This window comes from Cherax quadricarinatus, chromosome 15 (assembly GCF_038502225.1).
Source record: "Cherax quadricarinatus isolate ZL_2023a chromosome 15, ASM3850222v1, whole genome shotgun sequence".
NCBI lineage: Eukaryota > Metazoa > Arthropoda > Malacostraca > Decapoda > Parastacidae > Cherax > Cherax quadricarinatus.
In genome coordinates, this window is record NC_091306.1 from 41,356,438 (window position 1) to 41,371,916 (window position 15,479).

The 15,479-nt window shown below is 39.9% G+C and overlaps 1 protein-coding gene across 1 annotated transcript in view; it reads right to left on the minus strand.

Moving 5' to 3' along the window:
- LOC128703308 (histone-lysine N-methyltransferase 2C) overlaps nt 1-15,479 on the minus strand; it is a 394,589-nt gene that overhangs the window by 142,824 nt on the left and 236,286 nt on the right.

Below are 15,479 nucleotides of genomic sequence, written 5' to 3' on the forward strand. Positions count from 1 at the left end.
GATGGATTTATGAAGGATGAGGTTAATCATAGAATTGATGAGGGAAAAAAGGTGAGTGGTGCATTGAGGTATATGTGAAAACAAAAAACGTTATCTATGGAGGCAAAGAAGGGAATGTATGAAAGTATAGTAGTACCAACACTCTTATATGGGCGTGAAGCTTGGGTTGTGAAAGCAGCAGCGAGGAGGCAGTGGAGATGTCCTGTCTAAAGAAAATGTGTGGTGTAAATAATATGCAGAAAATTTGGAGTGTGGAAATTAGGAGAAGGTGTGGAGTTAATAAAAGTATTAGTCAGAGGGCTGAAGAGGGGTTGTTGAGGTGGTTTGGTCATTTAGAGAGAATGGATCAAAGTAGAATGACATGGAGAGCATATAAATCTGTAGGGGAAGGAAGGCGGGGTAGGGGTCGTCCTCGAAAAGGTTTGAAGGAAGGGGTAAGGGAGGTTTTGTGGGCGAGGGGCTTGGACTTCCAGCAGGCGTGCATGAGCGTGTTTGATAGGAGTGAATGGAGATGAATGGTATTTGGGACCTGACGATCTGTTGGAGTGTGAGCAGGGTAATATTTAGTTAAGGGATTCAGGGAAACCAGTTATTTTTATATAGCTGGACTTGATTCCTGGAAATGGGAAGTACAATGCCTGCACTTTAAAGGAGGGGTTTCGGGATATTAGCAGTTTGGAGGGATATGTTGTGTATCTTTATACGTATATACTTCTAACCTGTTGTGTTCTGAGCACCTCTTGAAAAACAGTGATTATGTGTGAGTGAGGTGAAAGTGTTGAATGATGATGAAAGTATTTTATTTTTGGGGGCTTTCTTTCTTTTTGGGTCACCCTGCCTCGGTGGGAGATGGCCAACTTGTATAAAAAAAAAAAAAATTACTTTATTATCAATCTCTACCAAACAAGCATGTTAGAGTAGAGCCTGCCTAACATGGGACAGTGGGATTGCTGCAGGCAACTTTATTCTTATGTAATGGATGGGTGTAAGACCTGCATAGCATGGGCCTACTGCAGTGCTCAATACTTTTGTTCAGATGTAATGCTTGGGTAAGAGTAGGACCTATCTAGCATTAGCCAGTAGGGTGACTGTAGTGACCCTCTACACTCATGTTTTATGTAATAATTAGGTAAGAGGACCTGCCTATTGCAATACACTTCGATTCTTAAACTAAAGAAGAAATGTGAAATTTACAAGTCTCAGGAGGAATCTCTATGTAATGGGTTCACTTCATGCGCCATCAGCCAGAAAATCAACAACTGCATAAAGAAACGGACACCTCTAGCTTGTAGATACAGTGGAACCCCGGTTATCGTCCGGTTCAATTATTGTGCAATTCAGTTTCGACTACTTTTTTTGGTGAAATTTTCCCTGTTTTCGTACACCTGCTCGAAAATTGTCTGTACCAGACGCATCCGCCTGCCCACGGGATGTGGCCCATCATAAATTCGTGACTCAGTCTGCCTTTGTTACTCGCAGAGGGTGGCAGCGATGGTGGTAGTGGTGATGATGGTGGTAGTGATGGTGATGATGGTGGTAGTGATGGTGGTAGAGGGTGGTAGTGATGGTGGTAGAGGGTAGTAGTGGTTGTGATGGTGATGGTGGTAGTGGTTGTGATGGTGGTAGAGGGTGGAAGTGATGGTGGAAGAGATGACCTCTCCTCCGTCTCCCCTCCTCACTGTCTACCATGTGCCAACAAGTCTTCAATAAAGGTAAAAGTGATTTAAATGTTCATTTATCCATTTCATTAGTGCTTTATATTTATTTCTCATTGTTTTCTGTACATAAAACTATAGTTATTATCTATAAAATGTATTTTCTTGTTAATATTTTTGGGTGTCTGTAATGGATTAATCGGATTTACATTATTTCTTACGGGAAATATTACTTCAGTTTTCGTACAAATTAGTTTTCGGCCGACCTTCTGGAATGAATTAAAGATGAAAACCAGGGTTCCAATGTATAAGGTGGGAGAAAGGAAAAAAACAGTGATTATGTGTGAGTGAGGTGAAAGTGTTGAATGATGATGAAAGTATTTTCTTTTTGGGGATTTTCTTTATCTTTGGGTCACCATGCCTCGGTGGGAGACGGCCAACTTGAGAAAAAAAAAATGAAAGAAAAAAGAAAGTCAACAGGAACAACATAAAAGGTTACAGTTGTAAAATTAACAACAGTGTCAAAAGAATACTAGAAAATTCTTAGGTGATAAAAACCACAAAATGGCATATATGAAGAGGTACAGTACTATACTAGGTGCTGGGGCACACAAAAATTCAAGACAAACTTCTTTTTTTTTTTTAACACATCGGCCATCTCCCACCGAGGCAGGGTGACCCAAAAGAAAATCTCAAAAAATAAAATACTTTCATCATCATTCAACACTTTCACCTCACTCACACATAATCAATGTTTTTGCAGAGGTGTTCAGAACACAACAGTTTAGAAGCATATACACGTACGTATAAAGATACACAACATATCCCTCCAAACTGCTAATATCTCAAAACCCCTCCGTTAGAGTGCAGGCATTGTACTTCCCATTTCCAGGACTCAAGTCCGGCTATGTAAAAAATAACCGGTTTCCCTGAATCCCTTCACTAAATATTACCCTGCTCACACTCCAACAGATTGTCAGGTCCCAAATACCATTCGTCTCCATTCACTCCTATCAAACACATTCATGCACGCCTGCTGGAAGTCCAAGCCCCTCGCCCACAAAACCTCCCTTACCCCTTCCTTCCAACCTTTTCGAGGATGACCCCTACCCCGCTTTCCTTGCCCTACAGATTTAAATGCTCTCCATGTCATAGTACTTTGATCCATTCTCTCTAAATGACCAAACCACCTCAGCAACCCCTCTTCAGCCCTCTGACTAATACTTTTATTAACTCCACACCTTCTCCTAATTTCCACACTCTGAATTTTCTGCATAATATTTACACCACACATTGGCCTTAGACAGGACATCTCCACTGCCTCCAACTGCCTCCTCGCTGCTGCATTCAAAACCCAAGCTTCACACCCATATAAGTGTGTTGGTACTACTATACTTTCATACATTCCCTTCTTTGCCTCCATAGATAACGTTTTTTGTCTCCACATATACCTCAATGCACCACTCACCTTTTTTCCCTCATCAATTCTATGATTAACCTCATCCTTCATAAATCCATCCGCCGACATGTCAACTCCCAAGTATCTAAAAACATTCACTTCTTCCATACTCCTCCTCCCCAATTTGATATCAAATTTTTCTTTATCTAAATCATTTGATACCCTCATCACCTTACACTCTTCTATGTTCACTTTCAACTTTCTACCTTTACACACTCCCAAACTCATCCACTAACCTTTGCAATTTATATATATAATTTATATATATAATTTATATACATAATGAATATATGTACTGAATAGTGTACACAAGGCACTAAGTGCAAAGCACTGCTAAATGGAAATAAAAATAATTAGAAATAGGAAAAGGTGTGGAGTTAATAAAAGTATTAGTCAGAGGGCAGAAGAGGGGTGGTTGAGGTGGTTTGGTCATTTAGAGAGAATGGATCAAAGTAGAATGACATGGAAAGCATATAAATCTATAGGGGAAGGAGGGCGAGGTAGGGGTCGTCCTCGAAAGGGTTGGAGAGAGGGGGTAAAGGAGGTTTTGTGGGCGAGGGGCTTGGACTTCCAGCAAGCGTGCGTGAGCGTGTCAGATAGGAGTGAATGGAGACGAATGGTACTTGGGACCTGACGATCTGTTGGAGTGTGAGCAGGGCAATATTTAGTGAAGGGATTCAGGGAAACCAGTTATTTTCATATAGTCGGACTTGAGTCCTGGAAATGGGAAGTACAATGCCTGCACTTTAAAGGAGGAGTTTGGGATATTGGCAGTTTGGAGGGATATGTTGTGTATCCTTATACGTATATGCTTCTAAACTGTTGTATCCTGAGCACATCTGCAAAAGCAGTGATAATGTGTGAGTGTGGTGAAAGTGTTGAGTGATGATGAAAGCATTTTCTTTTTGGGGATTTTCTTTCTTTTTTGGGTCACCCTGCCTCAGTGGGAGACGGCTGACTTGTCGGAAAAAAAAAAAAAAAAAACAAGGCTGTGGATAAAAAATTCTTTACCGACAAATTCAGAGAATTCCACATTTGCTTGTCCAAAGTTTTGTTGAAGGCTCTCCTACAAATAGCTTTGACCATTCACATTTTTTTTTTTAACACATCAGCTGTTTCCCCCTGAGGCAGGGTGACTCAAAAAAGAAGAAACACTCAGTCCATCACTGTCTTGCCAGAGGTGTGCAGATACTATAGTTCAAAAACTGTAACATATCTCCACCCTTCTTTCAGAGTGCAGACACTATACTTCACATCTCCAAGACTCAAGTACGGCTAACCAGTTTCCCCGAATCCCTTCATAAACATTACCATAAATGATAAAAAAAAATTGTCATGGTTCCTATTTTACTTTGGTTAGGGGAGGCATGACCCAAAATTTAATATCAACCATAAGAATTCATTCAAAATGTATTCATTAGATTCCCCATGACTAAACCTCTTATTTCTGTTCATTGTTTCTAGTGAATGTTAATACAGAATTCACAAGATTAATATAACACAAAGAGATGTGGCTTCTGAAAACCAAATAAGCGGAAATCTGAAAAATATTAAATACGTATACAGAAAAAAAAACTCGCAATACCTTCACTGGAACAGTTCACTAAAAACGTGCACTGATGATGACATTTTGGCCTATAGTGGATCAACATCAATTCACTTGAGACTTGACAATGGTCCAGGATGGACCAAAACAACAAATTTTCTCACCAACATGCAGTTTTTTGCGAATGGACATAGTTTAGTATCTGAAGCTTCTGAATTAGAGACCTTTAAAACCCAAACTATATAGCATTTTTACCTGTGTTCAGGACCTATGAACTAACAATGGAATAACTTGAAAGTAGACCACTTACTCCATCAGTAATTGACAGAGCATTATGTTTTACCTAGTCAGCCTTCATTTTCCCTCTGCTGCCATATAAACCCTATACTGTAGTTGTTGGTTTAAGGCTTACAATGGACCAAGAGGCTGAGCACCAAAATAAACATCAGTCTTTGAACTATTGTATTTTTACATTTTATGCCATAGTAACTACACTTATTATTTTAAGGAAAATTAACATAGGTGCTGCATATGGTTTGCTAATTGACTTTTTCAGTCTATCACCTATATGAGGATCATTAAAGCTAACCATACCATGGGCAGGGATAGAACCCGCGATAAGTGTGTCTCAAAACTCCAGACCGTCATGGGTTCTATCCCCGCCCGTGATATGGTTTGTTTGCAATCGTGTCATTACGATTTCGTGAATCATTTAAGCTGCACATATCCTGTTCACCAGCAATTGAGAATACTTTAAATATATATAGTAATCAAGATCAACTCTCAAGTGTATATACAGTGAGAGAAACTCTCAATGCATATAATTCCTGTCAGTGTATCTACAAGTTGAGAAGGCTGCAAAAGGTGGTGGTGGTGATACCATCCTTCACCCCAGGCTACCACACATCACCAGTCCATAACACATCACCACAGTCCACTATGTGCCACCAAACATCACCCTTCACAACCTGACTCCAAACATCACCACACACTACAACTTGTAACCACATATCATTACCCTTCACAACTTGTCACTGCAAATCATCACCTCCCCCCACAACTTATGTAAAGGTGTTTCTACCCCTTTAATTTCATAATGGCTGTCTAGGCCAGTTTCCCATGATTCTCATTAGGGGGCCTACACTGAGGTAAGCCCTCATGGCCACTCCACTCTCTCACTTTCATCTTAGCCCTGACTGGAGCAACACCTGACTCTTAGTCCTTGGCTCACCCTTACCTTTTGTGAGTTTAGTTATCCTGCCTTATGTCTACACTCTGCTACCCCTTACAACAAAATGGACACAATCTATAAGGGTCCTACATCTTTTCACAGATGACACCTTGTTAACACTCCAACTGCACATCATATTCCAACAAACATTGTCTCAACTGACTCCTAACACCCTCAACACATGAGTGCAGGATGCTCAAACCCCAAACACTCAAACTCACCTTCTTCAGCCTTTCCTGGGATGCTTCCTTCCTTTCCTTACATCCACCACAGATTAATACATTTCTTAGGAAACCTACTGTTCCACACTTGCTTATCAACACTTCCTCTACCCCCTGTCTTATAGTTTCTATACTTCTTATTTTTTGTATTCACACAGCACATTTATTTTAAAAATGACATCTCCACTGCCTCATCTTCACTGCAATATTCAAGGACAATGTCTCACACCAATACAAAATTGTTTTGGAAAAAGACACTTGTGCACAGTTCATGACATTTATTAAAGGAAACGTTTCGCCACGAGTGGCTTCTTCAGTCCTAATAGGTATTAGGACTGAAGAAGCCACTATTGGCAAAACGTTTCCTTTAATAAATCTCCTGAACTGTACATAAGTGTTTTTTTCCACATCTTGTCGGTATCACCATACCATTTCCTCACAAAATTGTTGGTCTACTAGCAGTCTACCTAGATGGTGTTCTGGGGGTCAATGCCCCTATGGCCTGGTCCATAACCAGGCATCTATTCTCTAAAACATTTTACTTCTTGCATACCTTTTAACCTATTTCCAAGAGGCACCTCAGAGTTCCACCAACCCTATTTCATCTCCACCTAATTTATGACTCGCCTCATCATTCACAACCCATTTACTGATCTTATAATTATATTTAGAAGTGCTAAACCTGTAGGGGTCATACAGCACCTGGGGAATGGGAGGAATTCAGATTTGAGCCAAGGAAGAGAGAAAGTCCAATTCCCTGGATCAAAAACTCTCAGTGGTTTCAAGGAACCTCCTTTGAGGGGCACTCTGCTGATAAAACCACTCCCAAACATCTAATTTAATTCACTTCCACCCTTCAATTTGACTTTATATCTTCCTGGCCAAATTTTTTCATACACTTATCACCTGAGTAACAATGGCAACACCCAACATTCCTGTTGTAAAGCCTACTTTTACTAGCCAATGGTCTCATTCTCTCCTACCAGTCCATCTTCCTAATCAACTTTAGAATATCAGCCTATAGAACATCATCAAATATACAACTGACACTGCTAATGAAAACCTGATTATCTGTGCATTTTAAAGTGTGCTCAATGGGTCTCTGTTTTTTGTTCATGTTTCAAAAGTTTCTATAATTTTTATATATTACTGTACAATTAAGATACCTATGATATACATAAATAACCCGCACATAGGAGAGATGAGCTTACGATGTTTCAGTCCCACTTGGACCATTTACAAAGTCACACTAACAAAATAGAGAGGAGGGAGTATATAGTATATTTTCGGTCCAAGTCGGACCAAAACGTCTTCATAAGCTCCTCTCTCATATGTGCGGGTTATTTGTGTATTGTTCCAGTCATGGTATTATGCCTTTTCGTTATGTACTATGATATGCCTCTCACTGCTTTCAAAGCTTTTCTAATCTTGTAGCCAGGTCCGGGGTTAGGCTTCTGAGATGAATGCCTGTTCAGCCATACTGTTACATTGGAGGTCCAATGGACCACATGACCATTACAGTCTGGTTGATCTGGCACTTCAAAGAGGTAGTGGCACAGTGTCTTCCTGAAAACTTCTACATTTGTTCCAATCACATTTCTGAGCCACTGATAATAGGTTAGATAATCTTGGACCTCAAAAAGCAACACAGCAATCTGTTACTTTGCCTATGATGCCTGTGCTTTTTACCGAGTTTATTTTACTCTTCCATCTCTCACACTACACTATACTATGGTAGTTTGTAGATTTGGGACTGGGTCCTCAAGTATTTTTTTTATTTTAATTTTTATTTATTTTTTAACATGTTGACCATTTCCCACAGAGGCAGGGTAAAACCCCCTAAAAAAAAAAAAATCATTAAATACTCTCACCATCACTCATACATAATCACTGTCTTTGCAGCGGCACTCTCATGTAACAGTTTAAATGTCCCTCCAAACCCTTCCTTTACAGTGCAGGCACTGCACTTCCCATTTCCAGGACTCAAATCTGGCTAACCGGTTTCCCTGAATCCCTTCACTAAATATTACCCTGTTCACACTCCAACAGATCATCAGGACCCAAAAACCATTCGTATCCATTCACTCCTATCTAACATGCTCACAATTTCTTGCTGAAAGTCCAAGCCCTTCATATAAAAAACCTCCTTTACCCCCTTCCTCCAACCTTTTCAAGGACAACCCCTACCCTGGCTTCTTTCCCCTACAGATTTATATACTTCTCAAGTCATTCTACTTTGATCCATTCTCTCTAAATGACCAAACCACCTCAGCAACCCCTCTTCAGCCCTCTGACTAATACTTTTAATAACTACACACCTCCTAATTTCCACACAATGAATTCTCTGCATATTTACACCACACACTGACCTTAGACAGGACCTTTCCACTCCCTCCAGCCACCTCCTCGCTAGCATTTCCAACCCAAGCTTCACACCCATATAAGAGTGTTGGTACCACTATACTTTCATATATTCCCTTCTTTGCCTCCATGGATAACATATTTTGTCTCCACAAATACCTCAACGCATCACTCGCCTTTTTTTCCTTCATCAAGTCTATAAATATCCTCATCCTTCATAAACCCATCCGGTGATACGTCAACTCCCAAATATCTGAAAACATTCACTTCTTCCATACTCCCTCTCTCCAATGTGACGTCTAATTTTTCTTCATCTAAATCGTTCAACACCCTCATCACCTTCCTCTTATTCACGCTTACTTTCAACTTTCTACCTTTACACACCCTCCCAAACTTGTCCATTAACCTTTGCAATTTTTCTTGAGAATCTCCCATAAGCACAGTACCATCAGCAAAAAGTAACTGTGTCACTTCCCATTTTGTATTTAATTCCCCATAATTTAATCCCACCCCTGTCCCGAACACCCTAGCATTTACTTCTTTTACAACCCCATCTATAAATATATTAACCCGTAAACGGTCCAAACGTAAATATACGTTCACTACCGTACTGCCCCAACTTTTTTGAGATAAAAACATTGTTGTTTTCTAATAGGAAAAAAGCGCATATGGTACCCAGGCATCCCCAATTATTTTAATATGGTGCACAGTGAGTGCTCACACCCATTCTCACATGTCTAGGAGACTCAGGCTTATCGTGGCAATATTAAATGTAGGACACATAAAACATATATATACGTTTGGGGCACTAGCGGTAAAAACGTATATACGTTTGGACCGTTTACGGGTTAAACAACCATGGTGACATTACACATCCCTGTCTAAGACCTACTTTTACCGGGAAGTATTCTCCCTCTCTTCTACACACCCTAACCTGAGCCTCACTATCCTCATAAAAACTCTTTACAGCATTTAGTAACTTACCACCTATCCCATATACTTGCAACATCTGCCACATTGCTCCCCTATCCACCCTATCATATGCCTTTTCTAAATCCGTAAATGCAATAAAAACTTCCCTACCTTTATCTAAATACTGTTCACATATACATTTTAATGTAAACACTTGATCTACACATCCCCTACCCACTCTAAAACCTCCTTGCTCATCTGCAGTCCTACTCTCTGTCTTACCTCTAATTCTTTCAATAACACTACTGTACACTTTACCTGGTATACTCAGTAAACTTATTCCCCTATAATTTTTGCATTCTCTTTTGTCCCCCTTCCCTTTATATAAAGGGACTATACACACTCTCTGCCAATCCCTAGGTACCTTCCCCTCTTTCATACATTTATAAAACAAAAATACCAACCACTCCAACACTATATCCCCCCCCTGCTTTTAACATTTCTGTCATGACCCTGTCAGTTCCAGCTGTTTTACCCCTTTTCATTCTATGTAATGCCTCACACACCTCCCCCACACTCATGTCCTGCTCTTCTTCACTTCAGTGCCTGAAATTACCGCCTCCCTTGCTTCATCGGCATTTAAAAGTTCAAAATATTCCCTCCATCTACCCAAAACTTCCAGCTCCCCATCTACTAACTCCACTACTCTGTTTTTAACTGACAAATCCATTCATTCCCTAGGCTTTCCTAACTTGTTTATCTCACTCCAAATTTTTTTTTTATTTTCTGCAAAATTTCATGACAGTGCCTCTCCCACTCTATCATCTGCTCTCCTTTTGCATTCTCTCACCACTCTCTTCACCTTTCTTTTACTCTACAATTCTTTTAACACTTCTGTTCTGTAAAAACCTCTCATAAGCTACCTTTTTCTCTTTTATCACATCCTTTACTTCATCATTCCACCAATCACTCCTCTTTCCTCCTGCATCCACCCTCCTAAAGCCACAAACTTCTTCCCCACATTCTAATACTGCATTTTTAAAACTATCACAACCCTCTTCGCCTCCCCCCCCCCCCACTACTCATACTTGCACCAGCCCACCTATCTGCCAATAGTTGCTTATATCTCACCCTAACTTCCTACTCCCTTAGTTTGTATACTTCCACCTCTCTCTTACTTGCTGTTGCCATTTTCCTTTTGTCCCATCCACCTCTTACTCTAACTGTAGTTACAACTAAATAATGATCCGATATATCAGTTGCTCCTCCATAAACATGTACATCCTGAAGCCTACCAATCAACCTTTTATCCACCAATACATAATCTAACAAACTACTTTCATTACGTGCTATATCATACCTTGTATACTTATTTATCCTCTTTTTCATAAAATATGTATTACTTATTACCAAACCTCTTTCTATACATAGCTCAATTAAAGGCTCCCCATTTTCATTTACCTCTGGCACCCCAAATTTACTTACTTCTCCCTCCACAACATTTTTACCCACTTTAGCATTGAGATCCCCAACCACAAAGTACTCTCACTTGGTTCAAAACTCCCCACACACTCGCTCAACATTTCCCAGAATTTCTCTCTCCTCTACACTTCTCTCTTCTCCAGGTGCATAAATACTTACTATAACCCACTTTTCACATCCAACCCTTATTTTACTCCACATAATCCTTGAATTTATACATTTATATTCCCTCTTTTCCTGCCATAACTTATCCTTGACCGTTATTGCTATTCCTCCTTTAGCTCTATTTGAAACCCCTGACCTAATCCCATTCATTCCTCCCCACTGAAATTCTCCTATGCCCTTCAGCTTTGTTTTACTTAAAGCTAGGACATCCAGCTTTTCATTCATAACATCCACAATCATCTCTTTCTTATCATTCGCACAATATCCACACACATTCAAACATCCCACTTTGACGGTTGTCTTCTTTTTCTTTTTAGTAAGCTACATGGGAAAAGGGGTTACTAGCCCATTATTCCCAGCATTTTAGTCGACTTTTACAACACGCATGGCATACGGAGGAAAGATTCATCCATATATTTGGGAGTTGACTTGTCTACAGATGGGTTTATGAAGGATAAGGTTAACCACAAAAAATTAAGAAGGAAAAAAGGTTAGTGGTGAATTGAGGTATCTGTGGCCGTAAAACAAACATTATCCATGGAGATAAAGATGGGAATGTACAAGAGTATAGTGGTACCAACACTCCTATATGGGTGTGAAGCATGGGTTGTAAATCCTGCAGCAAGGAGGAAGCTGGAGGCAGTGGAGATGTCATGTCTATGGGAAATGTGTAGTGTAAATAATATGCAGAGAATCTGTTGTTGAGGTGGTCATTTAGAGAGGATGGAACAAAGTAGAATGACTAGGACCGTACAAAGCTGTAGGGGAAGGAAGGCAGAGCAGGGGTTTTCCTAGGAAAGGTTGGAAGGAGGAGGCAAATGAGGTTTTATGGACGAGGAGCTTGGATGTCCAGCAAGTGTGCATGAGTGTGTTAGATAGGAGTGAATGGGACCCGACGAGCTGTTGGAGTGTGAGCAGGATAAAATTTTGCGAAGGGATTCAGGGAAACCGGTTAGCTGGACTCGAGTCCTGGAAGTAGGAAGTACAATGCCTGCACTTTAACCCTTTCAGGGTCCAAACCGTAGATCTACGCCATGAGCTCAGCTCACTCCGCTAAGCTGTGAGTGGTAAATTTGGGCCTAGATATGAGAGAATACATCTATGTGGTATGTGTGCACCACAAAAAACAAATCCTGCAGCACACAGTGTATAATGAGAAAAAAAACAGACCGTGATTTTCAATTAAAACAGCGAGTTTGCAGTGTTTTTTCGTATGTTTTTTATAGTTGTATTTGCAATTTCTTGGTCTCATTTGATAGAATGGAAGACGAATTACAGAATTACAATTATTACAATATTGCATAACAGTAAATCTTCTATTTTTTGGTTTGAATAAAAATTCATTATGTGAATAAAAAATCAAAATGGAATTCATTTGCAAAGCCTCAAAACGTAACTAATGAACAGAGGAAATGTTAGTTTAGTGCCAGGAATACCTACATTGTTTATTCTGGACCCTATTTTGAAACTGGAATATTTTGAACTTTGTGTTAAATTGGCCAAATTACCAATTTCTGATCACTTTATTTTGTAGTTGAAACAGTTGACTTGGTGATTTCTTGTGCTCAATCAATAGAATAGAAGTAAGACTAGTGAAATAGCTAAGAATTTAGTCGACTGGAATAACGTAATTGGCCTAAAATGGGAGTTAAAGTCGGCAAAATCGTCGATTCATAAATATCGCTGACACATCAAAATTTGCGAGAGCATAATTTCATCAATTTTCCGTCAAATTTCGTACTTTTTGTTTTATTACCTTCAGAAAAAGATTCTCTACCATTTCATAAGAAAAAATAACAAAATTTTTTTTTAAATTCTTGGACCCTGGTGCGCACTTTGAAATTTAGCTTCTGGACCCTGAAAGGGTTAAAGGAAGGGTTTGGGATATTGGTTGTTTGGACTGACATCTAACCTTTCATACCTGAGCACCTCTACAAAGACAGTGATTATGTATGAATGATGGTGAAAGCGTTGAATGATGAATTTTTTTTTTTCTTTTTAGATCCCTCTGCCTCGGTGGGAAAAGGCTGAAGTGTTAAAAAAAAAAAAAAATTATGTTCTGTAGTTCCTTCACCTAGGGTTGTAAGTTAAGAGGATATGGCAAAAAATCATGGACTGATATCCTTGACAAGTCAGATGAGATTCTCAGCTCAAAATTACCTTCTGCTGGCCAAGTGCTTAATGTTTTCTTGCACCATCAAATTGATCTAAAGGAGTTGAAGGCAAGAGCTGACACAATTTGGGAAGATATTGAGGGTTTTTGGGCAAAATCTAGAATTCTGACGAGGAGAAAGGGCCATGCCATCAACAAGATCCTCACTCTCCACAAGAACAGCAGCCAGACAGAGAAAGGAGGTGGCAGCAGCATTCAGGTGCAGGCATCTGAACCTGTTTAATGTGGATCATGTGAGTGCTCTTTCCATCATGAAGAACAAAGAGGATGGGCTTTCTTGCTGGCTCAACAGGAACGGGGAAGGTGAGGTACAACAGGATCCATCAATAACAAAACACAAAGGTAAAGATGTCATCTTCTTCCATTAATGCTTGTGTCAGAATCCACAGGTGAACGAGGAAATTTGAGCATGTAGAGTTGGCAAGAGTCCATCAAATAATAGGGCAAAGAAAATAATGAAGAGTGTGATGTCTGCTGCAGCACCTGACTGTTTAAAATTGAGTGATCAAATGGCAACATGTATCATCGAAGAAATAAAGAACCTTGGCCACAACTCAAAACAGCTCAACATTAGTCATTCTTCCATCAAACGATACTGAGAACATCACTGCAGCAGCTTAGGAATAGAATTTAAGGATGAAGTTGAGAAGGTTCTATTCTTTGTTCACTAGGATGGAAAGCTCATTACAGATTTGCTGAATTCAGTCAAACACATGAACCAACTTGCAGGCATTGTCAGTACCACCAATGAGGAATATCAGCTGCTGGATCTTTGGAATGTACTTTGATATGACTACCTCAAACACTGGATGGTTCTTAGATGCATGGATGTGCCTTGAACAGCAATGAGAAGGAACTTTCTTTAGCCGCTATCGCATAATGGATGATGGCGACTAGGGTCTTCAATGCTTGCTATGGACCCACATCAGGCCTTGATATTTCCTTATTCAAGAAGTTCAAGATAAAATTGAATGTCACTGACCAGTCCAACCAGCAATCCTGCTGGTTACTGGCAAAGATGACAGAAGTGCTTCAGTTCATGTACAAGGCTCTGGAATCAGGAAAATACCAAGATGACTACAGAGAATTCATTGAGTTGTCTATCTTCCTTGGAGTAATGATTCCCAAGTACTGTTTCAAGCGCCTGAGAGAAATGCATCAAGCATGATGGATGGCAAAAGTATCCTACTGCCTGAAGATGTGGATGTTTCAGAAGCAAGTTTCAAAAGGAAACTTGTATAAAAGACGTAAGCATGTTCACATTGACCATCTACCTAAAAGCCTGGGTCACATCTCCAATCACTGTTGCAGTGCTATTCAGTGATCTGTAGCTCCTTCAAAAACCATCAGTATCACAAGAAAATTGCAACAGCCGCAGTGTCAAATTTTGAAGCCCACTTGTGGTACTTACCAGAGGAAATAGTAGGATTGGTGTTGTTTGACTCTTCCATTTCTGCTGACAATAAGAAGGCAATTTTGAAGACAGAGGAAGTGAGGGAAGACAACCATGACTCCCCAAAACGTGCTGACTTTCTACAGGGTCCTCCTCAAACTTTGAATTCCTTGGTCACAAAAAACTCCCTCAAGTTCCTCCAGGCCCTCAAGATTAAGTGTGTTCCTGTGCAAAGACCTGTTGACTTGGGACTCATATAAGGACTTTCAAGAGGCTCTGCGGAAGGTGGGAAATATCAAGGGCGTCATTGACAAAGCCGAATGCGGGGTCGTTTTAATTCAGGAGTGCAACAGAAAGAACTGAAAGAATGAAAAGCAACTCCAATATCTAATGCAAATTGTCTACCACCACTGAAACAAATTTCCAGAAGCTGCGAAGAGTTCTGACAAATGAGTTTGAACTGCCAAAATACCCCCACCCCCCAAGAGGATAATAACCATCCTAGATGGGGAAGATGCACAGGTCATCCTGTGGTAACTTCAACCTTCGAGAGGCACCCATAAATATTATCCAAACAGGTATAAGTTTAGTCAACATGATTTTCCCATGATGTGGAATAAATTTAGGGGTGCGAGAGAGGAGAAATTCTGAAAATGATTTTTCATCTCTAACAGACTAGACCCACCCTCAATACAGATACAGCACTGGTACTTTGTGTTAATTTTCTTTACAATGAATTTACATATTAGAGCAATAGTAACAGTTTCTACATGATGCCATGTTCCAAAATTTTCCCTTATATGACATTTCAAATGTGGCTACACCAATAGTAGCAAACATTGAAAATATTAAAAAAAATCCTATACAATAACCTTATTATT